This window comes from Micromys minutus, assembly GCF_963924665.1.
Source record: "Micromys minutus genome assembly, chromosome: 28".
NCBI lineage: Eukaryota > Metazoa > Chordata > Mammalia > Rodentia > Muridae > Micromys > Micromys minutus.
In genome coordinates, this window is record NC_137963.1 from 16,897,593 (window position 1) to 16,922,842 (window position 25,250).

Here is a 25,250-nt window from a genome sequence, read left to right on the forward strand (position 1 = left end):
TGCTAAGGTAAACAGATAATGCAACTTGACTAATAACTTAGCAGTTTGGATTCTGAGGCCAATGATATCCGTTTAAAGGTTGGAGGGTCAGAAGATTCTTCTTTATACATTTTTTGATATTAAGATTTATGATTTTTATGTATGATACTGAATTAGTTTATTTGCACCACATCTGTACAGGAGGCCACTGAGGCCAAAAGAGGGTGTGTGATTTCCTGTAACTGAAGTTAGAGTCAGTTGTGAGATGCCATGTGAGTGCTGGGAATTGAACCTGGGTCCTCAGCAAGAACGTGTTTCAAAGTATCTGACTCCTTCTCTGACCTCCACTGCACCAGGTATGTGCATGGTGCCCAGATAAACATGCAAAACCAGTGTTCAAACACATAAAATATAAACAAATCTTTTAATAAAAATGAGGAATTCAGATTCTTCCACACTACACTCAAGTCTTAAAGCAAAGATTCTATACACACTTGACCTGTCAGTTCAGTCCCCACCTCCTCCACAACTGGCTTTCTGATTCCAAGCCAGATCCAATGTATCATCTGGTTTCCTAGAACATCCATTGATTTTCTTAGGAGTATGTTTTGCAAAATGTAAGGCAACTAGGTCAATCCATGGGAGATAAGATTGCCAAAGGGCAGGAAGAATCCTTGGGCTCACATCAATAAATGAGTAAGCATTCCTCAAGGCCGGAGGGAAGTAGAAGAGACACATATGGGAGGAAGAAAAAAAAATGAACCCAGAGAGTATATAAGGGTGAGCAAAGAATCTAGGGAGTAGAGCGTAGTAGCCATCACTGGAGAGACTCGGTCCTGACAGAGACAATTCTATTCCCTACCAAAATGAAGTTGCTGCTGTTGCTGTGTTTGGGACTAACCCTAATCTGTGTCCATGCAGAAGGCAGTTCTGTGGGAAACATCTTTAATGTAGAAAAGGTAGGCTTAGCAGATAGTAACTTCTGACTCAGAGTGCTCTGGAGAACTCCTGAAGCCAAGTGGGTTCTTTGAGGGGATGGGTATAGTGCTCCAATCTATTAGACAGATGAATGGCTTCAGATCTTGAAGAATGACCACTTGTGTGCTATTCTGATCTAACAATGTTTGGGGACTTCTATTCTCACTGAGAGGCAGGGACAGAATGTTAAGTATGGTGACAACTCATGTGATCTCTATCCCTGTGCTCAGGCCCTGGCCCTTAGACTGGAGTTTAAGTGGAAACATGTCGGTGTGGTATCCCTGTCCATCCTTCTTAACCATTTGCTTATCTGTTACAGATTAATGGGGATTGGTTTTCTATTCTCACGGCCTCGGAGAAAAGGGAAAACATAGAAGAAAATGGCAGCATGAGACTTTTTATGAAGAACATTCATGTCCTGGAGAATTCCTTAGCTTTTAAACTCCACACTGTGTAAGTGAGTTGCTCTTAGATGAGAAAGAAACAAAAGCCAGGTATGGTTTCATGCTTATACAGACAGACACACACACACACACACACAGACACACACACACACACAGAGAGAGAGAGAGAGAGAGAGAGAGAGAGAGAGAGAGAGAGAGAGAGAGAGAGAGAGAGATTGGCAACACAGACACACACAGACACATGGGGTTGGGGTAACAATGCTGCTCACAGCATATATATATGTGTAGAGTTATATTGAGTCTTTATCCAAAATTAGAATACTCCAAGAAACACAGAACCGTTATCTCATAACCAGGATTTTTGCTAAAGTCAGAGTCAAGAGTTGGTGACAGGAATTAATTCACTAAGAGTTTGGTAAGTAAAGGTAAGAGACACTTCTGAAATGGCATTTATTAATATATTAATAAATCACAAGTTAAAATTATGTGATCATGAATTACATTTTTTACTAGTTGTTAGCCAAAGAAATCCACCCCTTCTACTTGCATTTTTCCTGTAGTAAAAAGAGATGATATTAATCCTCTGTGGCCCTGGAAGCCATGGTAGGCAGCATTAGCAAAGCGCTAATTTGAGCCAGACGGTGGATGTGTGGCTGGTCCTTCACAGCAGTGTCTGACGCACAGTGCTAGAGAAACCTGGAAGCAGTAACAGTCAGAATAGGCATGTGAAGTGAAGGTCGTTTTCCTTTTCATTTTTTAATAACTGGCAAATTTGTGGTTGCTAAGGTATCAGATATAAATGGAATAACATAAATAACAGCCTTTTGCTAATTTTATGAAAATATACAAAAGTTAAATGAAATCAGAAACTGGGGATCAGTGTAGGGTAGAGGGTGAAGAAACCAGCCAGATCAAAACTCCCTTAAGCAGGAGCTTACTCTGTCCACAGGGTTAACGGAGAGTGTACCGAACTGTTTCTGGTGGCTGACAAGACAGAAAAGCCTGGTGAATATCATATCACTTGTAAGTATATAAAAATTTGATATATCTATGCACAAGGAATTTAGTAAACCCTAATACCATTAGTGTGTGTGTGTGTGTGTGTGTGTGTGTGTGTTGTGCTGGGGGTTGAACTCAGGAATTTCTACCTGCTTGTTAAACTTTCTGCTACTGAACTCACCCCAACCCCTTTCAGAATCTCAATCACTTCCTGACATTGTTCATTTAGCCAGGGTCATGGGGGACATCTAATAACTAGGACCTGGTGGCAGGCCAGTGGGTGAGTACGGTGAGATGGAATCTGTCTGACGCTGCCTGGTGGTTAGCACTGGACCACAGCACTCGGGTTGTAGCAGCAGATATTTGGTGCAGCAACCTTATAAAAGACAGGATGAGAGTGTGTTGCTGCTGTGGCTGACTGTTCACTCATGGCCGTCCTCTCAGAGCCTCTTTTCTTAGCAGTTACTAATGAAGTCCAGAAAGCTCCAGATAGAAAACATCAGACATTTCACACATCACTTCCAGGATATGTATTTTAATGCTTTTGATGTTTGTGGTAGAACAGGCAAAGGGTTTGATTATTTCCTGCTGACCAACGAATTTCTGAGCTATGTTCCATTTTCTCCACAGATGACGGAGAGAACAGATTTTACATACTTATGACCGACTATGATAATTACATCATGTTTCATGTCACTAATGTCAAGGGGGAGGAAACCTTCCAGCTGATGAAGCTCTACGGTAAAGTATTTTCACACAGATGCTATTCTTAGAGTTGGAAAAGAAGAAACACTCTAGCTTTAATATGGTCTTCCCAGCTTGGTCCAGCTCCTTTCTCACCACATAAAGACTGATGCTCACTTTTATCATCTCCTTAGAGTAGTGATGAAAGCACTTTGAAATCTCTCAGTGTGCCAGAGGGGTATTCTATGGATGCTAGATACCGGGCAGATCATACCGGGGCCTGTCAATTAGGTTGCCAACCATTGTCTCATTCTTATGGGGGGTCCCCTGACCCCTCACTCAGTTCCGTGGTCAATACATACAATACAGCTGTTACACTCATGGTTGCTCTTTTCACAGGCAGAAAACCAGACCTGAGTTCAGACATCAAGGAAAAGTTTATAGAACTGTGTGAGGAGCATGGAATCATTAGGGAAAATATTATTGACCTAACCAAGACTAGTAAGTCAAGACTCACTTATTTTTCTCCTCTTAAATATTATATCATAGAAGAAACAACTCCAATGGATAGGATACCAGCCATTTGTTTAAACTTGGATTGGCATCTCATTTTCTCTTGGAAAAATAAAGTGGACCTGGCACCTGAGTATGTTTTTGTTCTCACTCTACAGATCGCTGTCTCGTGGCCCAGGATGGAACACAGTCCTGAGCCTCCAGGTGGGCAATCTCCAGTGCAAGCAAGAAGGGTGTAGGCATAGACCCCTTTAGAAAGCATTAGTATTGTGTCCCCAAATTACAATAAATATAACTGGATAAGAAATCTATGAGGAGAGCTTGAAAATGGGCTTTGGACTATCTGGATTTGGGATCTGGTCCTCATTTGATCTCTGAAGTGTAGTGAACCAAGCAATTAGGCAAGAAAACAAGGATGTGAGTTTTACATAGTTGCTTTATGATTATGTAAAAAAAAAAGGCCTGACAATGCGTGAAATATTAAGATTCAAAATTTGAAATAAACAGGGAGTATAAGGATGTGAATACAGTGTCTCCTCAGTGTCTGTGTTTCTCCTCCACCCCACTCATCTGAACTCCATACAACCTTGGCTTCCTATCTGGAAGTGGAGGTGTCTGTTTCCCACTTTTCATCAGGTGTTGAAAGCAGACTCCTCTGACCCCTCTTTCCCATTTAGTCCAACATTTCACTCAGATGATGTTTGAAAGTCGTTAAAAGTAGGCAAATCTGTTATTATTGTTCCTCAATTTCCTGAACATTCTTCAGAATTTCTTATGCCAAAGGTTGTGGAAGGAAGCCTCAGACCTTCTGTTTCTTTATTTTTCATATGCAATTCACAAGGAAACCATCATTTATTCTATGCCTTTCATACCTGTGTTTTGGCAACAATATCAGTTAGATTGCAGGGGACAATTTATATCTTCATTCTTTGTTTTATATAATAGGATGTCTCTCTGTATTGAAATCAGGAAGTACTTAATGACTTTCTGTACTCTTTCTTCCTAGCTTACTCAGCGCTTAGTGGAAACGTCTCACCAGGACTCCAGCATCATCCCTTCCAGTCCACACAGCATCCTCTAACAAGTTCTGTGATCTGCCTTTTTTCACCTCAGAGAAAAGTGCAATTTTTGTCTCTCCAAACTCTTCCATATCTACTGAGGACAACTCACCAAGAATCAAAGACTTTCTTTAACTTTCTCTTTGCCACACTCATGACAATTCTCATAATTTTCTTTACCTTCCTGTTCAATAAATGATTACTTCGCACTTAGATGTATGTCTCTGTGTCCAGGGAAATATAGGGCTGACAGTGAGTGAATGAGGGGACCTCCTTAGTCCTGTGCCCAAGATCCTACCTCATGTCCTAGAATTTAACCTGGGTCCCAGAATTTTGCCACCTCTGCAGCCGTACCAAGCCCTTGATGAGGCTCTCTTGAGTGCCTCATCAGAACTCATGAGGACCCTTGATGACTGCCTGCTTGAGCACGCCTGTTTCAATAGCTTTTTAGGGACCATGGGAACTAGAGACCTTCTGCAAGATTTCTCCATCGATAGAGTCTCTTTTCAACAGAGCATGGGGAGTCACCTGTTTCTAAGGCAATGGCTGCTCAACATGTTTCAGGACATAGCGTGGGGGGTGGTGGTTGGGGGTTGGTCATTAGAGACCCAATGGATAAGGAGATAAGCTTCCCTAGCTCCCCATAACATACTCTGGTCCCTAGATCAAGAGATTATATGATATTCAAGCTCAGGATGACTGAATCATGTTCTTTAAGTAGTTTGCTATAATATAACAAAACACTGTTGAAAAAGCAACCTAATTATGTTGAAATCTCGCCCTTACCCTCTCCCTCTCTCCCATCCTTTCTCCTACCCTTCCCCCTCTCTGTAGTACTAGGGAACTCAAAATTATTTTGCTTTCAAATATGCTCCAAGTGGCCTTTAATGGGGTGTTATTAAGATTTTAAGACAAAACATAGGTTACTTCATGATTTGGAAGCAGCAATGTAAGCAATAAATGCGATGTTTTGTTTGGGGCTGTGTATTTGGTAGGGACACAATTAAGAATGTATTCAAATTTTAATCTGAACTTCGAGAGACAATTAGAAGGTTCCCATTTCTCCAAGTGCCTTTGAGGCATAAGTTTAAGGTGAAGGAAAGGCCTGGTTTTAAACCTCACAATGTTTAGCTAGACTGCTATATCAAAAAGGCCCCCATGACTGGGACAGCAACTTAACTGATAAAGAGCTTGATGTGCAAGTGTGAGGTCTTGAGTTTGATCTCCAGAATCCACATAAGGAATTGAACTTGGTGGAGCATGAGGTAGAATAGTATCTCATGATTGTAATACCAGCAGTGGGTAAATAAAGTCAGGCAGATTCCTTGAGCTTAGCTTGCTGCCTGGCCAGCCAGCCTCTAGCTTATCCTACTGGGTGCCAGAGTAAAGACAGACCTGGTTACCAAATGTAATGCACAAACTCTGGCAAACAACACTCAAGGTTGATATCTGGCACACACACACACACACACACACACACACACACACACACACACAGACACACATATGTATAACAATACAAACCTGCACCAATGCACACACACTCATATGACCACACACACACACACACACACACACACACACAAACACACACACACACACACACACACACACACACACACACCCATACACAAACCTAATCATAGTTAAATATGGCTCAGTGAGGCTGGATTTCATTATCTGTTCCTGTACTCACTCTGTACCTTGGTTCTTTTCTTATTGATCCTTAAGGTCATGAACTGGTCCACATACAACAGTGTGAGAGGAGAGTCAAGGACAGTGTCCTCTTTTCACCTCACCCATGTCTCTGAGCACAGGTTCTGCCGATTCCTACTTCCCATTTGCCCTGATTAAGGGCTGCATGCATAGTCAAAGGCCAGGCATGAATTTCTTTTCTCAACACAAATTCCTCCAAATGTAGATGAAGTCATTCCATGTATAGATAACCAAACTCAAAAGGAATTTACGCACAGAATTTTATTGGTTGGTATCTGTGACCTGTCTACCTTCCTTTCCTGTCCCTTAATTTGATGGTGGCCATTTTGAAGATGTCTGGAACAACAATCCTGAGTAAAGGAATCATAACTACCTTCCCCAAGTGTCCTCCAAGCCCCCAGCAGCTGTCTTATCTGCTGTTAAACCAAGATTCTCACCACACAGACATCATGTGGACTGCTTCAGTTTAGGATGCTGAAGCAGGGACTGAGCAAAGTGGGAGTGAGTCTGCAGTCAAGGAAGACCTGACATCTTTACAATCACTTCCTGTGAGCTGATGTGTTGTGTGTAATATGAAAGGAAACGGAAGACAAAGTCTTTTGCATATGAGGATTTCCACCAATATTTTCAGGACTAGGATAGAAAAAAATAGTCACTTACTCCAAGTGGAAAGTTTTGATATTTGCCAGTTTAAGAGTTATTAAAAAATGGAAGTTGGTACACCAGGCAGAGTGAATACAGACATATTTTATAGAAGCTATAAGAGTCCAGAGAATAGACTCATACAGTGTTTTAGTTTATTCATTTGTTTTATATGGTTTTACTTTTCAAAATGGGTGTAATGTTGAGTTTTTTATGGTGATATTATTTCTCTGGGGAGATTGCAAGATACAACCTTTTCTGGTTTCCAACTAAAGATTATGCTAATTTGGAAAATGGGGGTTTTCTTGGTGTTATTAGTAAAGATGGGATCAAAAATAAAACTCTTGCCATTGCAGGGATCTGTCATAAATTGTGTTCTGTGGGGGCGGTGCGCCGAGGCTTAGACCTTGGGGGGAGTCTTACATTTTGTTGTTGTTCAGGAATGCTCTTTCCCCAGATCCACATTTGGTGAAGAAATCAGATGTATGCTTGAGCAGTTCTGTGTATTTTGTGTATTTCTCTGTTTTCTGTTTTCTGTTGTCTCTGTTCTTTGTTGTCTGCATCTGCTTTCTGTTTGCAAGACCAAGATCCAAGCAGAGTGAGTCCCTTAGTGGATGTCTCAGGTATTGCAAAACCAAGCCATGGTGGTCTCAGGTTTGTGGTCTTGGAGAGACCCTGTGTTGTCACTATGATGCACAGATGTGGCAGAACATCACAGGCCACAGGAAGCTAGAGGATGCTTCAGAATTCCACTGGGAAGTAGAATAGAGTAGGTCCTTCTTCACCCAGTGGCAGCTTGGATGAGCTGCCTTCTGCTATGGGAAGTATCAGGCTTCTGTAGAAAAATCATGTGTAGGACACCTTGTTTTGGTGCTGTTTGTTTTGTTCATTTTCTGAGGACTTGGGTGCTTGTGTCAAGGACACCTAAGATTTTTGTTTTGGTTTCTGTTGTGTCTGTGTGGCCTTGCACATTCATGATAGTGTTGCATCCGAATTTTCCTTTCTGTTTTCCTTTTTGTATCTGGACTTGGGCTGACATTATTTTTGAACATGGGATAGAACGCATCTACCCTGTTTAACATCCTAGTTAAGCTGACATTCCCTTGTGGTGTAGACTCCCTCTCTCCTTTCTTCACTTCAGCACCTCCTCATTGCTCTCTGCATGAGGAGGGGGTCTGACCATGCCTGCTATGTCTGTTTTGTCTAGCAGAGGGCTTTGTGAGATTTGCTTTCCTACGTACAGAAGTTGGGACAAGCCTGCCTTCTCAGCTCAAACTCTGATAAGGAGAGAAGTTTTGGTTTTTGTTAAAGAAAGGAAGGAAGGAAGGAAGGAAGGAAGGAAGGAAGGAAGGAAGGAAGGAAAGAAGGAAGCAAGCAAGCAAGAAAGAAAGAAAGAAAGAAAGAAAGAAAGAAGGAAGGAAGAAAAGAAAGAAACCACTGTCTCTGCTGCCTTTAGTTGTGAACCAGTACAACTGCTCCAAGTGGAGCTGTGCAGGGCAGAGTTAGGTATTTAACTGGAGCCAGATAGTGGGCATTTGGGTAGTGGCAGCAGTGCTTGGTAGGGTCAGCACTGGCCAAAAAACTAAAATCACAGCTCTTTTACTAAGGTTACCTTTCCACGTGGCTGTTTATCACCAAAGAAGGAGGTCCTACCAGCCACAGATGCCTACCTCCTCCTTCTTGACTCACTTCCTTCTAATCTACCCTCTATTCCCTCCCAGGCAGACCCAGGAGCAGGACCCCAAGGGGGCTTCTCTGCTCCTCCAGTCCAACAAAGGCAAGGCATGCCTGTACCAAGGGAGGGGCAGTTAAGGGGAATTGCAGTTGTCATGGCACAACTACTGTGCAGTCACATATCTTGCCCCTCAGAGCTTATGGTCCTCCTGATGATTGGGGCCCTACGACCCCTACAATAATGGCCATTTTCTTCGGCTGGTCTGTATAACTGGAAAACTCATAACTCTTTCTCTAGAACCTGCAGGCCTTGACTAATTTACCTGAGTCACTCCTATTCTCCCACCAACCAGTCTGCAATGACTGCCAGGAGCTGCTCCAGGTCCTATTTAACATAGAGGAAAAACAGTGTATAGTCCTTGAGGCTCGAAAGAATGTCAAGGGGGCAGATGGTTGCTCCTCCCTTGTGCCTGTGGACATAGATGCAGAATTTTCTCTGACTAGGCCTGGCTGAAACTTCAGTTTGCTAGAAGATTAAGGAGCCCTACCTTCTACATCAGGCTTCGTTTTGCAGATCTTAAGGGATTTGAAAGATGACCCACCAATTTGACAAAGATACATGAGGTTAAGCAGGGACCAGACAAGTCACCCTTAGCCTTTCTACAGCAGCTCACAGAGGCATTGGGCCAATTAACCCAGAAGCAAAGAGCACAAGTCTATTGTGACTATGTCCTTCATAGACCAATAGAGGTGTCAGAAAAAAGGCTTCAGAGGCCAGAGAGACTATGAAAAAAGTCGTTTTAAGATTTAGTGCAAGTTGTTGAGAAAGTAAGAGTATGCGGGATAAAGATAGGATGGAGAGAAAAGGCAACTGAATAGAAATTAAGGAAAAAGAGAGGGGAATTCATAGCAGAAGAAAATGAGAAGTAAGATAAGAAAGAAAAAGGAGACGAACCTGGTGAGTCTGCACCATGAGCACCCAGAGCACAGAAAGTGCTTGGTGGTGGTGCTTGTGGCAAAGGATCTTTTCAGGCCCATAGTCAGAGAGTATTGGGATCTTAGTGGAGAGATTGGAATAGTGGAACAGACACAGATGCGCTCTTCCATTTGGACCAGCAAATAACCTGGGGCACAGGCCTGGGGAGGCTGCGCCATCAGTACCCAGAGTACAGAGAATGCTTTGTTTGCAGTGGTGCCTGGGACTGTGTCAGAGAGAATTGTTTTCTGCTGGGAAAAGGCAGTGATGGAAGATCAGGTCCTCGGTGCTTTTTCACAGAGAACAGAGTGAGCCTGACACATAGGAAAGCACACCAGTAGTTTTCAAAGAGCAGAGAGTACTGTGCTCTCTGGAAAAGGGTCTGTTTGGGCCTAGAGAAAGAGCGGGGTTCCAGCGAGTAGTACTCAAGACCTGTGAGCAAAGGACTGAGCTTCCAGTACAGCCTCACAAGAGCTTACACACCTGAACCCACAAAGAGAGAGCTGAGTCACTGCTACCAGAACTCACTGCTTCTCCACCAAAAGCCGAACACTCAGAAGCAATTTTCTTCCTGAGCTCATAGGCTCTCAGATGCATGGGAGAGAGAGGCACCAGTCACTGACACAAAACCATGTATAATCACAAATAACAAGATGGCAAGAGGAAAACAAAAGAACGTAAGCAATGGAAACCAAGACAGCCTGGCAACATCAGAACCCAGCTCTATCACCATGGCAAGTAGTGAATTTTCCAAAAATCTAGAAAAAGAAGACTCAGACTGGAAACCATACTTCACAATGATGATGGAGACCTTGGAGAAGCACATGAATAAGTTCATTAAACAATCACAGGAGAGCACAAATAAGCAAATAGAAGCTCTTAAAGAAGAAACACAAAAATCATTCAAAGAACTACGGAAAAACACAACCAAATGGGAAAGGAATTGAAAATGAAAATAGAAACAATATAGAAAACACAAAAAGAGACATCCCTGGAGATAGAAAATCTAAAAAGAAATCAGCAGTCACAGATGCAAGCATCAACCATAGACAACAAGAGATGGAAGAGAGAATCTCAGGGAGCAAAGATAACATAGACCAAAAAGTCAGAGAAAATGCAAAAACCAAAAAGCTTCTAACCCAAAATGTCAAGGAGATTCAGGATGCAATGAGCAGACCAAACCCAAGGATAATAGGAATAGAAGAGGGAGAAAAATATCAATTAATAGGCACAGTAAATATCTTCAACAAAATCGTAAATGAAAACTTCTCTACCCTTAACAATGAGATGACCATGAGCACAAAAGTAGCCTACAGAACCCCAAATAGATTGAACCAAAAAAGAAATTCTTCCTGACACATAATACTCAAAAGACCAAGTGTTCAAAACAAAGAAAGAATACTAAAAGCAGTAAGGGAAAAAGGACATTTAACATATAAAGGCAAACCAATCAGAATTACACCCGACTTCTTAACAGAGATTATGAAAGCTAGAAGCTCCTGGACAGACATCATACAAACTCTAAGAGAACACAAATGAGAGCCCAGGTTACTATATCCAGCAAAACTCTCAATCACCATAGATGGAGTGACCAAGATCCTCTAGGACAAATCAAAATTTATAGAATATCTGTCCACAAATCCAGCCCTACAAAGGAAAATAGATGGAAAACCCAACACAAGTAGAGAAACTACACCCTAGAGAAAGCAAGAAAATACTAACCAAAAAAAAGGAAAGAGAAGAAGAAGAAGAAGAAGAAGAAGAAGAAGAAGAAGAAGAAGAAGAAGAAGAAGAAGAAGAAGAAGAAGAAGAAAGACAGACATAATTCTACCTCTAATGGCAAAACAGCAGGAAACAACTATCACTACTCCTTAACATCTGTTAACATAAATGGACACAATTCCCCAATAAAGAGACATAGACTGTCACACTGGATACATAAACAGAATCCAGAATTTTGCTGCATGCAGGAATCTCATATCAGAGACAAAGACAGACAATACCTTGGGGTTAAAGTCTGGGGGAAAAAAAACTTCCAAGCAAATGGCCCCAAGAAACAAGTTGGAGTAGCCATTCTAATATTGATTAAAGTAGACTTTCAACAAAAATTTATCAAAAAGATAAGGAAGGTCAATTTTTATGCATTACAGGAAAATTTTATCAAGAAAAACAATCAATCCTAAACATATATGTTCCAAATTCAAGAGCACCCATATTTATAAAAGAAACCCTACTGAAGCTCAAAACATACATTGCACCACACACTATAATAGTGGAAGACTTCCAACACCCCACTCTCATCAATGGACAGATCCTGGAAGCAGAAATTGAACAGAGACACAGTGAAACTAGCAGAGGTTATGAACCAATTGAAATTAACAAACATCTACAGAACATTTCATCATAAAACAAAGAATATACATCCTTCTCAGAACCTCATAGCACCTTTCTAAAATTGACCATATAGTCAGTCACAAAACAATCCTCAATAGACATAAGAAGATAGAAATACTCCCATGCATCCTATCAGATCACCATGGACTAAGGCTGGTCTTTAATAAAAACAATGACAACAAAAAGACCACATACAAATAGAAGCTGAACAATGCTCTATTCAATGATAGCATGGTCAAAGAAGAAATAAAGAAAGAAATTAATGATTTTCTAGAATTTAATGAAAATGAAAGCACAACATACCCAAACCTATGGGATACAATAAAAGCAGTACTGAAAAGAAAACTCATAGTTCTGAGTGCCTCCAATAAAACTTGAGAGAGCACACATTAGCAACTTGACAGCATGGTTGAAAGCTCAAGACCAAAAAGAAGCAGATACAACCAAGAGGAACAGACACAGGAAATAATCAAACTCAGAGCAGAAATCAACTAAGAAGAACCAAAAAGAGCCATACAAAGAATCAACAAAACCAGGGCCTAGTCCTTTGAGAAAATTAACAAGATTGATAAACCCATAGCCAGGCTAATTAAAGGGCAAAGAGGGAGTATCCAAATTAGCAAAATCAGAAATGAAAGTTGAGACATAACAACAAAAACTGAGGAAATTCAAGAAATCATCAGATCCTACTACAAAAGCCTATACTCAATAAAACTGGAAAATCTGGAGGAAAAGGATAAATTTCTAGACAGATATCAACACACCTAAGTTAAATGAGGACCAGATAAACCATCTAAACAATCTCATAACACCTAAAGAAATAGAAGCAGTTATCAGAAGCTTGCGAAACAAAAACAGCTCAAGACTAGATCTGTTCAGTGCAGAATTCTATCAGACATTTATTGACAACCTAATAGCAATACTCTACAAACTATTCCACAAAATAGAGTCAGATGGAACACTACCCAACTCATTCTTCATAGCTACAATAACTCTCATATATAAACCACACAAAGACCCTACAAGGAAAGAGAACTTCAGAGTAATCTCCCTTATAAACATTAATGCAAAAATACTCAAAAAATTTTTTGTAAACCGAATCCAAGAACACATCAAAACAATCATTCACCATGAAATGCAGAGATGGTTTAATATACGAAAATCCATCAACGTAATCCACCATGTAAACAAACTCAAAGAAAAAATCCACATGATCATCTCACTAGATGCTGAGAAAGCATTTGATAAAATTTAACACCCCTTCATGCTCAAAGGCTTGGAAAGTGCAGGAATCCAAGGCCCACACCTAAACATAAGAAAAGCAATATACAGCAAACCAATGGCCAATATCAAACTAAATGGTGAGAAACTTGATGCAATCTGCCTAAAATCAGGGACTAGACAAGACTGTTCATTCTCCTCCTACCCATTCAAGATAATATTGGTAGTTCTGGCCCGAGCAATTAGACTGAAAAAGGAAATCAAAGATATATAATTTGGAAGGGAAGAAATAAAGATATCACTATTTGCAGATGATATGATAGTATACTTAAGTGACCTCAAAAATTCCACCAGAGAACTTTTGTAGCTGATAAACAACTTCAGCAAAGTGGCTGGATATAAAATTAACTCAAACAAATCAGTAGCCTTCCTCTACTCAAAGGACAAACATGTGGAGAAAGAAATTAGGGAAAAGATATACCCTTCACAATAGTCACAAGCAATGTGAAATACCTTGGTGTTAATAACTAAGTAAGTGAAGTATGACAAGAACTTCAAATCTCTGAAGAAGGAAATTGAAGAAGATTTCAGAAGATGAATAGATCACCCATGCAAATGGATTAGAAGGATCAACATTGTAAAAATGGCCATCTTACCTAAAGCAATCTATATATTTAATGCAATCCCAATCAAAATTCCAACCCAATTCTTAATAGAGTTGGAAAGAGCAATTTACAAATTCATCTGGAATAACAAAAAACTAGAATAGTGAAATTTTTTCTCAACAACAAGTATCTTCGGTGGGAATCACTATCCCTGACATCAAGCTATGTTACAAAGCAATTATGTAAAAAACTTCAGGATACTTTTACAGAGATAGGCAGGTAGATCAATGGAATTGAATAGAAGATCCGGAATGAACTCTTACACATATGGTCACTTGATTTTTGACAAAGGAAATGAAAAATACAATTTAAAAAGTCTGTTCAACAAATGGTGTTGGATCAACTGGCAGTCAGCATGCAGGAGAATGAAAATAGATCCTTTCTTATCTCCTTGTACAAAGCTCAAGTTCATGTGGATGAAAGATCTTCACATAAAACCAGGTACACTGAAACTCTTAGAAGAGAAAATGAGAAGAATCTTAGATCACATAGGAACAGGGGAAACTTTTCTGAACAGAACACCAATGGCTTGTGCTCTAAGACCCAGAATCTATAAATGGGACTTAATGAGACTGCAAAGTTTCTGTAAGGCTAAAGACACTGTCAAGAAAACAAAATGGCAGCCAACAGATTGGAAAAAGATCTTTACAAATCCCACATCTGATAGAGGTCTAATATCCAACATATCCAAAAAATCAAGAAATTAGACTCCAGAGAATCAAACAATCCTATTAAAAATGGGATACAGAGCTAAAAAAAAAAAAGAATTCTTAATTGAGGAATATCAAATGGCTGAGAAGAATCTAATGAAGTGCTCGATATCATTAGCCATCGGGGAAATGCAAATCAAAACAACCCTGAGATTCCACCTCACACCAGTCAGAATGGCTAAGATAAAAAACTCAGATGACAGCAGATGCTGTTGAGGATACTGAGAAAGAGGATCACTCCTCCACTGTTGGTAGAGTTGTAAGCTGGTACAACCACTCTGGAAATCAGTGTGGTGGTGCCTCAGAAAGTTGGATATAGTCCTACCTGAAGATCCAGTTATTCTACTTCTGGACATATACCCCATAGATGGTCCAACATACAATAAGGACACATGCCTATAGCAGCCTTATTTATAATAGCCAGAAGCCAGAAAAAACCCAGATGTCCTTCAGTAGATGGACAAATTGTGTATATACAAAAATTGTGGTATATTTTCTTAATGGGGTACTACTCAACTATTAGAGACAATGACTTTATGATATTCCTAGGAAAATGAATGTATGTAGAAAATATCCCAAGTGAGGTAACCCTGTCACAAAAAAACAGACACAATATGAAGCACTAATGATTGGATACTAATCTCAGAAAGCTCTGAATACCTAAGAAACAACTCACAGACCATATGAAAGTTAAAAAAGAAAGGCCTGGGCATATACCCCAGAGACACTTTAATACACAACAAAGATATATGCACCACAATGTTCATAGCAGCTCTATTTATAATAGCCAGAAGCTGGAAGGAACCCAGATGTCCTTCAGAAGACGAATGGATACAAAAATTGTGGTACATATACACAATGGAATACTACTCAGCCACCAGAAACAATGACTTAACCAAATTCTTAAGAAAATGGCTGCATCTAGAGAAGATCATCCTGAGTGAGATAACCCAGTCACAAAAGAACAGACATAATATGCAGTCACTGATAGTGGGATGCTAACCCCAGAGGCTTGCACTCCCCCAGAAACAACTCACAGACTGTATGAAGTCCAAGAAATAAAGAAAACAAAAAATATACATATATTCACAAAACAAGAAGACTTTGACTATTTCCATGTTGCGTTTTGTTTTGCATGTACTTTACACTTATTACAACTAGTAGGTTTTCAATGCATACTGTCAAGCCCTTGAAAAAATCAAGTACTGACTAAAAAACATATTCACATGGTTTTATGTAAAATTTATTTTAATGTCTGAAAAAACAGTACTGACAAAAATGTATAATTTTAAGCAAAAAATGTTTAAAATCTTTACATTTATCTTTGTTTTGCAAAATAAAGTCGTTAAAAAAAAAAAGAAAGGCCAAAAAGTGAAAGCCTCAGTCCTTTTTAGAAAATAATAATAATAATAATAATAATAATAATAATAATAATAATAATAATAATAATAAGTGGATAGCACCCTCTCAGAGTGGGGTTCACCTAGACCTTAAATCATTAATAACTCAAGAGCTAAGTAGTTAGCCTTGTGGCAATTTTTGGTAGTTAAAAATTATTATGCTTAATCTTTACACACCAAAAAAACTTTGACTATTTCCATGTTACATGTTGTTTTACATAGACTTTATGATCTTTGTAAATAGTAAGTTTTTAATACATACTATCACACCTTTAAAAAATCAAGTACTGATAAAAATATATTCATATATATTTACGCTAAAATGCTTTTAATAATCTGTATATGTATCTCTGGTTTTTTAAAATAAAGTTGTAAAAAAAAAAGAATTAAAAAGAATAAAGTAGTTTTACTCTTTCAAAAAAAGATTGCTCACAAAAGACTGTCATTTACATGCTCAAAAAAGAGCATAAATTCATTTTAACTAGATGTTATTCCCTACATATAGGAGTACCACCCATGCAAAAAAATTGATGATATTAAAATTTTATTTTGAGAATTGTAGATTACAGAATATGCAGCTTTGGTGAGTTTCATCATCAGACATGCCAAACTTACCTGCTTGATCTCCTGATCTAATAGATTTTTAGCCCATTCAAATCAGGACACAGATGTCAGATACTGTAAAATTGTTGGGATTGCTTTCTTAACACCCAAATAACTACCTCATTTTCTCTATGCCCCCATCAAATATATCTCAGTGTCCATGTTAAAAAAGAAATTAGGTAGAGTTATCCTCCATGTTCCCTGAGCTTTGCCATCTTGAGGTGGTTATTCCAAGGTTGTCTTTCTGGGAGAATTTGGAAATGGTAAAAATTTAACCATGAGGATATAACTAAACCTGTGGGTATAGCCATAATCTCATTTGGAAGAAATCTTTATAATTGTTACTAAGTTGAAGTTACAAGTTTTTACATTGGTACAAAAGTTATTTTGATACAAAGTTAAGGTTTTCATTGATATAAATTACTTCTATTGATACTTTTTTTTAAAAAAAAGAAAGCTTAGACCGAGTTCTATTTTAACTGCCTTTACAAACTGACTTTATGAGATTGAACACATGAGTTAAAGTCCAGATTTCGAATTCATGGCTCTGAGTAATTGTTAGGATGTTTTCAAAATATTTTAATTAGAAATAACTGGGAGTAATTAATGTACCACAGTCCAGATTACTTACATAGTTTTCAAAAACATCAAACATGCACAGAATGTGATATTTAATATTATTTAATCATTTCTTGTTGGTACATACCTGCTCCTGACATCCATTTCTTGGATTCAAATTAGAAATTGAGCATCATTATCTGTAGGTAGGGTTGTACTTTGTGACAAGATAGCCATCAGGCAGAAATTGCCTATTCACCTATACACTAATTTCTATCCAGAAAAGAGACACACTATATGGAAGAGTTGACTGATTATCCTTGTTAATTCTAGATAATTCTGTATTACAAAGGTCTATCCGGTGATCCTGGGTCAAACAGAGAGAGACATTTGTTGCTCCAACTTGCTGAGAATCTGGGGACTGTATAGGTAGACATCTGTCTCTACAATTTGTAAAGTTCTAGAAGCCATGTTAGGCTTTCTATATTTTCAGATACTCTCATGTCATTCTAGGAAATTTGGCAGGATTGAAGACTGGTTGTCAATCCAAGCTGTTTAGCATTGAGAAAGATGGTATAGATTTTAGTGGATGGTTCAGTTAGTATACATGCTAATTGAGGACATAGAGATATAAAATTACAACTACATTTAAGTAAGGATAGATGACAGAGCACTTTATTTAACTGAAAAGAAAAACAATGAATTGGATGTTACTTGTATCTTATGCTTTTTAAATTACAAAATGGTAACAGTTATACTCAATTTATATTTGAGAGGACAGATCCTTCCAATTGGACAAAAAGGGGGAAATGGGGATTGCTGTCAAAAGAGAGGATATACATGGCGTTAAATAGCCACAGGTAGGTAAGAATATCTTAGAAGGAATAGCATAATATAGGAAAATCTGCTCAATTTAGGTGGCCAATATCAGTGGACTCGGAATTCATTGTGTGAGTGTTTAGTGGGATGAAAATTTCCCAATATAAATCTGACTTATAAGTTGTAAGCCTCTGGAGTAGTTTTGATTTTACTGGGTTATGGGGATTTGTGACAGCTATTCTCAGTGGAAGATAACTAAGAACATGAGAAGCTTCTGCAGCAAGCAAACCATGAGTTTAGTGACCAGTGTATAGGGACCATTGAAGCAGGGAGACCGCACTTCTAGAGAATAGCAGGCAATATATTTTAATATTGCACACTGTGCAGAGCGTTTGTGGTGCCTCTGGACAGTTGGTGGCAGGAATTCTTGCTTCACCAGGACAATCAGACTCTGGTCAAGGCAGGAATATGACTCTGGCCCTAAACTGAGAGAACTAGCCCAGATTTAGAACATGGAAGCTCAGGGAAGAACATTTAGAATTGAAGCCCAGGGCAGTACTTTTGCATTTGAAGCTCAGGGCAGGCTCAGGGGTGTAGGTATGGCAGTCTCTTTGTTTCTTGGGACACCCTTTTGTGAAAGATCTTTAACCTAGCCTCCAGAAAGATGTTTACAAGATTTTTGATTATTAACTTTCTTGTTCCCTTTCTCAAAACTAATGTTATCATTCTGCATGTAATTAAAGTGGTTTAATAGAGGACTGAATAAAGTAGGCTTCTCTTCAGCCTCAAGACTGGCTAAAGTCATGTTACTGTCTCTTTTTTCTTTCAATCCTCAGTCCTGTCCTGGGGAACTTGTTGTCTGACCAAGCTGGTCTCAGACAACACACAAAACATCAGCATGCAGGAAGTAAACATTATGAAGTCAGGCCTTCCTTGCTTGCAGATGCACTACAGCTTGACAGGGTCCCAACTTTAGCTTCTTGGACTAAAACAATCTAAATTATCTGTGTACTGAGGGTCTTGTTTTAACAGCTGATAAGACAGATGCTGAGGCCTTGGAGGACAATTGGGAAGGTGGGAAGGTTTCTTCAACTCAAGAATGTTGTTAAAGCAGCAGTGACATGGGTACCATCAAATTAAGGGACGGGAAAGGAAGGTAGTCAGGTCACAGAAGCCAATCAAGAGAATCCAAGAGTTTCCATACTTAAATCCCTGTTGAGTTAGAAATGCTGACAGTTAAACACGCACTTCATCTACATTTTTGAAGAATTTGTGTTGGCAAAAGAAATCATTGCATGGCCTTTGAGTAAGCATGTGGCCCTGAATTAGGGCAAACAGGAAGTGGGAATCGGCCATGAGAGATAAAAAATGAGTCAGAACCTGAACTAAGAGTCAAGGGTGGGGTCAAAAGAGGACAGTGTCCCTGAATCTTCTCTTATCTTGTTCTATGAGGAACAGGTCATGTCCCGAAGGATCAATGGACAAAGGGCCAGGGTTCAGAGTGAGAGCAAGGAAAGATAAATGAATTCTGTCCTCACTGAGCCATATTCAATTATGATTAGGTCCAGTGTGTGTGTGTGTGTATGTGTGTGGGTGTGTGTGGGTGTACATATGTGTACACTGAGTGTGTGGTCATAGTGTGTGTGCACTGATACAGGTTCATATATATATACATGTGCCTGTGTAGGGCAGATATCAAACTTGAGTGTTTTTTGCCAGAGTCTGTCAGTGCTTTAGAAACTAAGTCTGTCTTTAGCCTGGAGCCCAGTAGGATACACTATAGGCTGGGCTGGCCAGACAGCAAACTAAGGCGTAGCAATGTACCTGAATCTGTGTACACAGTGCTGGTATTACAATCATGAGACGCTGTGCTTCATCGTGCTCCACCAAGCACAATTCAGTGTGTGGATTCTGGGGATCAAACTCAGAACCCCACACTTTAACACTTGAACAGCAAGACTTTTACCAGTTGAGTTGTCTTATTCCTGAGATCCTTTTTGATATAGCAGTCTTTATGAATACTGTAAGGTTTAAAACTGGCACTTTTCCTTGCCAAAATCTATGCTCCTATGAAACTTGGAGAATTGGCAATCTTCTTATTCTTTCTCATAGCTCAGACAAAAATTTAAACACTTGCTTAATTCCATTTTTACCAATTAAAGAGCCCCAAACAAAACATTACATGTATGGATTACGGTGTTGCTTCCAAGTCATGAAGTAACCTCTGTTTTGTTTTAGAATATTAGTATCACCCCATTAAAGGCCACTAAGAGCGTTTTTGCAAACAAAATAAGGTTGGATTTATTAGTACTACTGAGAGAAAAAAACAAGAAGGGGGAAAAGATATTATTCTAGAGCTGACCATGAGTGACCACATCCCACAAACTTACTCACTGGCTACCCAAAATACCATATATCAACATGACAAAAGTTCTGCGAGTCTTCATAGTATCATAAAAAAGGGCAAACCAAGGGACTTTAAAAATGCATTGGTGGGAACATTAGGTACTAAAGGACACATTGGAGGGTCACATCAAAATCGAAAAACTTGATTACTTGCCTCAACTATTGAAAATATTATTAGCCTAATTTACCTAATGTTATAAGAATACTAGGGTCACACACAGAAGGAGGGAATGAAGGATGTAGGTTAATGATAGCCAAGACTATTTAGCTCCAAACCTACAATCTTTCAACTCTCTAGTGTCATTGAAGTTTTCAACAATTAATCAGTCTTGTAGACACAGTACTGCCACTTTTCTTGGGACCACCCTCTCACAAATATTAATCAGGCCTTTCTTGCCTGCACAGCCTCACTCCAGCTTAACTGAATCCCTGCTTTAGCATCCTAGACTGAAGCAGTCTAAATGATGTTTGTATAATGATGGTCTAGGTTTAACAGCAGATAAGAGAACTGCTGAGACTTGGAGGACAACTGGGGAAGGTAGTAAAGAACCCCTCCACTCAAGTCTCCTTTGTTAGGGGGATTCTAAATGGCCATCAAATTAAGGGACAGGAAATGAAGGTAGGCAGGTCACAGAATTCAATCTAGAAAATTCCACGATTTTCCAGGCTTAAATCATTTTCTAATGATCAATACTTGGAGAGGTTGATATTTAAAATAAGTTTCATCTACATTTTTTTTGGAGAATTTGTGTGGCTAACAGAAATACAGACCTGGTTTTTTACTTAACATGTGGTTTGTAAGTTCTCAATTTAATCATTTTCAATATTAGTAAACAGTAAATGGGAATGAGCCATAGAAGATCATATATAAGGCAGAACCAAGATTTAGAGACAAATGTTAGATGAAAAGAAGATGGTGTCCTCCAATGTCTATGTTTCCTCACGAATGAGGCCATTTTCAAAGGTATCATTAAAGAAATAAAGAGGGTTCTTAATGAGTACAGGGAAAGAGAAATTAATTGGATCCTCACTGATCTATATTAGGTTATGATTGGGTCGATGTGTGTGTGTGTGTGTGTGTGTGTGTGTGTGTGTGTGTGTATCTGCACATGTTCCACAGTTGCATAGATCTTTTTTTGAAAGATCCAGAAGCCATGAAGAACTACATTTAAGAAATTCAAACAGAAATGGTAAATATTCTTCCTGCTACTCCTCACATGGCAATGGCAGGAATAAAGATATGACAAATCATTCAAGCCTGGACATAGACATCAGAGATTATAAGAATTGCTGGGATGGCCTTGGCTGTCTGGCGATGGATATTCTAAGGTTGTCTTTCTGCAGAATCTAAAAATGGTCAAAATTTAACGGTGAGGATATAGCTAAGAATGTTGGTAGAGCCATGAACTCATTTGAAAGAAATCTTTTAATTGTTACTAAGTTAAAGTTACAATTTTTTGCATTGGAACAAACGTTATTTTGATATGGTATTAAGGTTTTTATTGATATAAATGTCTTATATTGTTGCAAATATTTGAAGAATACAAGGCTTAGATCAGTTTCATTTTACAAGCTTTTACAAACTGGTTTTAGATGGTTGAGCATACAAGTTGAGGGCTCTGAGTTAATTGTTAAGATGTTTTCAAGATATTTTAATTAGAATTAATTGAGAGTAGCTAAAGGACAACAGTCCAAATTACTTAGATAAATAATTTTTTAACCTCAAAAATCCACAGAATGTGACATTTAATGTGATTTAATCATTTCTTGTTGGGACATATCTGCTTCTTACATTTTTTCCTTGGACTTAAACAAGGAAACGAGCACCTCTATCTACAGGTAAAGTCACACTTTGTGACAAGGTAGCCACTGGACAGTAATTGCCTATTCATCTACAGAATAATTACTGTCCAGAAAAAGGGACACACATTGTAGAAGCATTGACTGATTATCTTGGCCAAGAGAGGGTAGTCAATCCTTCATAAGTCTGCATTACCAATGTCTATCAAATGATCCTGGACCAAATGGTCACATTTGTTGCTACAACATGTTGAGATATAGGGAACGGTATAGGTAGACATCTATTGCTACAGTTTGTATCAATTCTAGAAGCTGTGTTAGGTTTCCTATAGTTTCATATACTCTTCTGTCACTCTTGAAATTTTGGCAGGATAAAAGAATGATTGCAGTCTCAGAGCCAACCCAAGCTTCTTAGCACTGAAACAGATGGTATAGATTTGAGAGGATGGTTCAGTTAGTATACATGCTAAATGAGGACATAACAGATATGAAAGTATAACCATTTTTAAGTTAGGTTAGATGACAGAGTGCTTTATTTAATTGAAAAAAAATGATGGAATGGATGTTAGGTGTGTCTTATATTTTTAAATTTTACAATGGTAATAGCTATACTCAATTTATATTTGAGAGGCAAGATCTTTTCAATTGGACAAAAAGGGGGGAAATGTAAATTATTGTTTAAGGAGAGGATGAACCCAATTAGCATGTCTTTAAATAGCCACAGGTAACTATAAACATCTTAGAAGGGGTAGAAATAATATAGGAAAATAATTCCAATCTAGGTGGGCAGCTTTTTCAATATCTGTTGGTACTGTGTTCATTGTGTGGATGTTTCATGGGTTGAGAATTCACTGATATAAATCTGATTGATAAAGTATAGGCCTCAGGAGTATTGATTTTTCTGGGTTATGGAGATTTGTGACAACTAGTCACAGTGGGTAGATGATTAAGAGCATGGCCAGTGCATAGGGACCATGAGGGCAGGGAGACCAAATTACTATATCATAGAGGGCAATATTTTTTAATATTAAACACAAAAAATGAACACGCAGCAAGTGACCATCATGAAGTCAGGCATTTCTTGCCTGCATACACACTCAAACTTGAGTCTGTCTCCACTAGATCTTCCTGGACTCAAGCAATCTAAATTGTCTGTATAGTGAGGGTCTAGGTTAACAGCAGATAAGACAGCTCCTGAGGGCTTGGAGGAAAGCTGGGGAATGTGGTGAGGATCCCTCCACTCAAGTCTGTTGTTCCAGACAGTTTCAAAATGGGCACCATTAAATTAAGGGTCAGGAAAGGAAGATAGTCAGGTCATGGAAACAAATCAAGAGAATTCCAACAGGTTTCATTCTTAAATCCCTGTCTAGATATACATGGAAAGGCTGACAGTTAATTACAAGTTTCATCTACATTTTTGAAGAATTTGTGTTGGCAAATAAATCATTCCATGGCCTTTGACTAAGCATGTGGCCCTGAGTTAAAGCCAAAAGGAAGTGTGAATCAGCCTTGGAAGATAAAAAAATGAGGCAGAACCTGGACTAAGAGCCAAAGGTGGAGTGAAAAGAGGACAGCGTCCCAGACTGGCCTCTCATCTTGTTCTGTATAGACCAGGTCTTGTTCCGGAGGATCAAAAGAAAAAGAACCAGTGTTCAGAGTAATTGAAGGGAAAGATAAATACATTCCATCTTCACTGAGCCATATTCAATTAAGATTAGGTCCAGTGTGTGTGTATGTGTGTGTAGAAATATGCACATAATCCACAGTTACAGAGATCAGATTTGAAAGACACAGATGGCCTGAAGAACTACATTCAAGAAAATCAAACAGAGATGGTAAATATTCTTTGTGCTATTCCTCAAATAGCAGGAATTAAGACTTATGATTTGTCATTATTAAGATTGGCTCACCCACACAAATAAAAACCCTTTTGTTTGTACACCCAACAAAACAGCAGAAATTTATTTTAACTGGTCTGTTCATTCTACATAGACTATATATAGCATCTATATAGATATCTTGAAGATATTAAAATTTTGTTTTGAGAATTGTATATTACTGAATGTACAGCTTTGGTGAGTCTCATCATCAGACATGCCAAACTGACCTGCTTGAAGTACTGATCTCATAGATTTTTAGTCTGTTCAAGTCAGGACAGACATAAGTGATTATAATAATTGGTCTTTTTTAACTCCTAAATAACTCTCTAATTTTCTCTATTCCCCCATCAATTATGTCTCAATGCCCATGTACATTAGGTAGAGTCGTCATCCCTGTTCCCTAGCTTGGCCATCTGGAGATGGTAATTCCTTACCTGTGGTTAGAGGTGATCAACTTCTTTGAATCCACCCAAGGGGAACTGTTAGGAACAGTTATGTCTCTGCAAAAAAAAAAAATATATAAATGACATTAAATGTCATATTTTGTCAATTTCTGACATTTTCAAAAACAATCTGTCTACATTATGTAATATGGAATGTTTTCTGTTAAATACTCTCAGCTATGTCTAATTGAAAATTCTCAAAAACACCCTTTTGATTAACTCAGAACCATGAGTTTGCTATCTGAACCTGAACTTGTATTCTGTAATCATCTGAAAACAGTTTAGTCTGCAGTTTAGTAGAAGGACTGGGTCCAAGCCTTGTACTTTAAAATTTTTGTAACATAGAGAAAATTTATGTCAAGGAAAATCTCAACTCATAGTAAATGAATTCTATAACCATGTAAAGATTATAACTTTAGTTTAGTAACAAATATAAAAATTATATCACATGAGATTATGGTTGTACAGTCAATTCTAGCCAATTACTATCAGTTAAATTATAACCATTTCTAAATTCCTTACCAAAACAACACAAAGTCCAGGGGAGGGGGAGACAATACTCTTATGGCTTCTTCAAGCTGTACGTAGGCATTGAGAAATCTATAAGGGTGTGTGTGTGATAAGGAAGCCTGCCACACTGATGGACAATTGTGGTCTCTTATGTCTGTCTTGGGCTGAATCCTTAGAATGGAGTACAAGCAGATCTGACAATGAATCTCATCAAGGCT

General features: G+C 38.6%; 1 pseudogene across 1 annotated transcript in view; it reads left to right on the plus strand.

The window, feature by feature from the left end:
• The first annotated feature begins 845 nt into the window (after positions 1–845).
• The window catches only part of LOC308438697 (major urinary protein 20-like), a 99,970-nt pseudogene continuing 75,565 nt past the window's right edge, over positions 846–25,250 (plus strand). The window contains exon 1 of the transcript in view: positions 846–938. The product of the transcript in view is annotated as a major urinary protein 20-like (transcript). The remainder of the gene's footprint in view (positions 939–25,250) is intronic.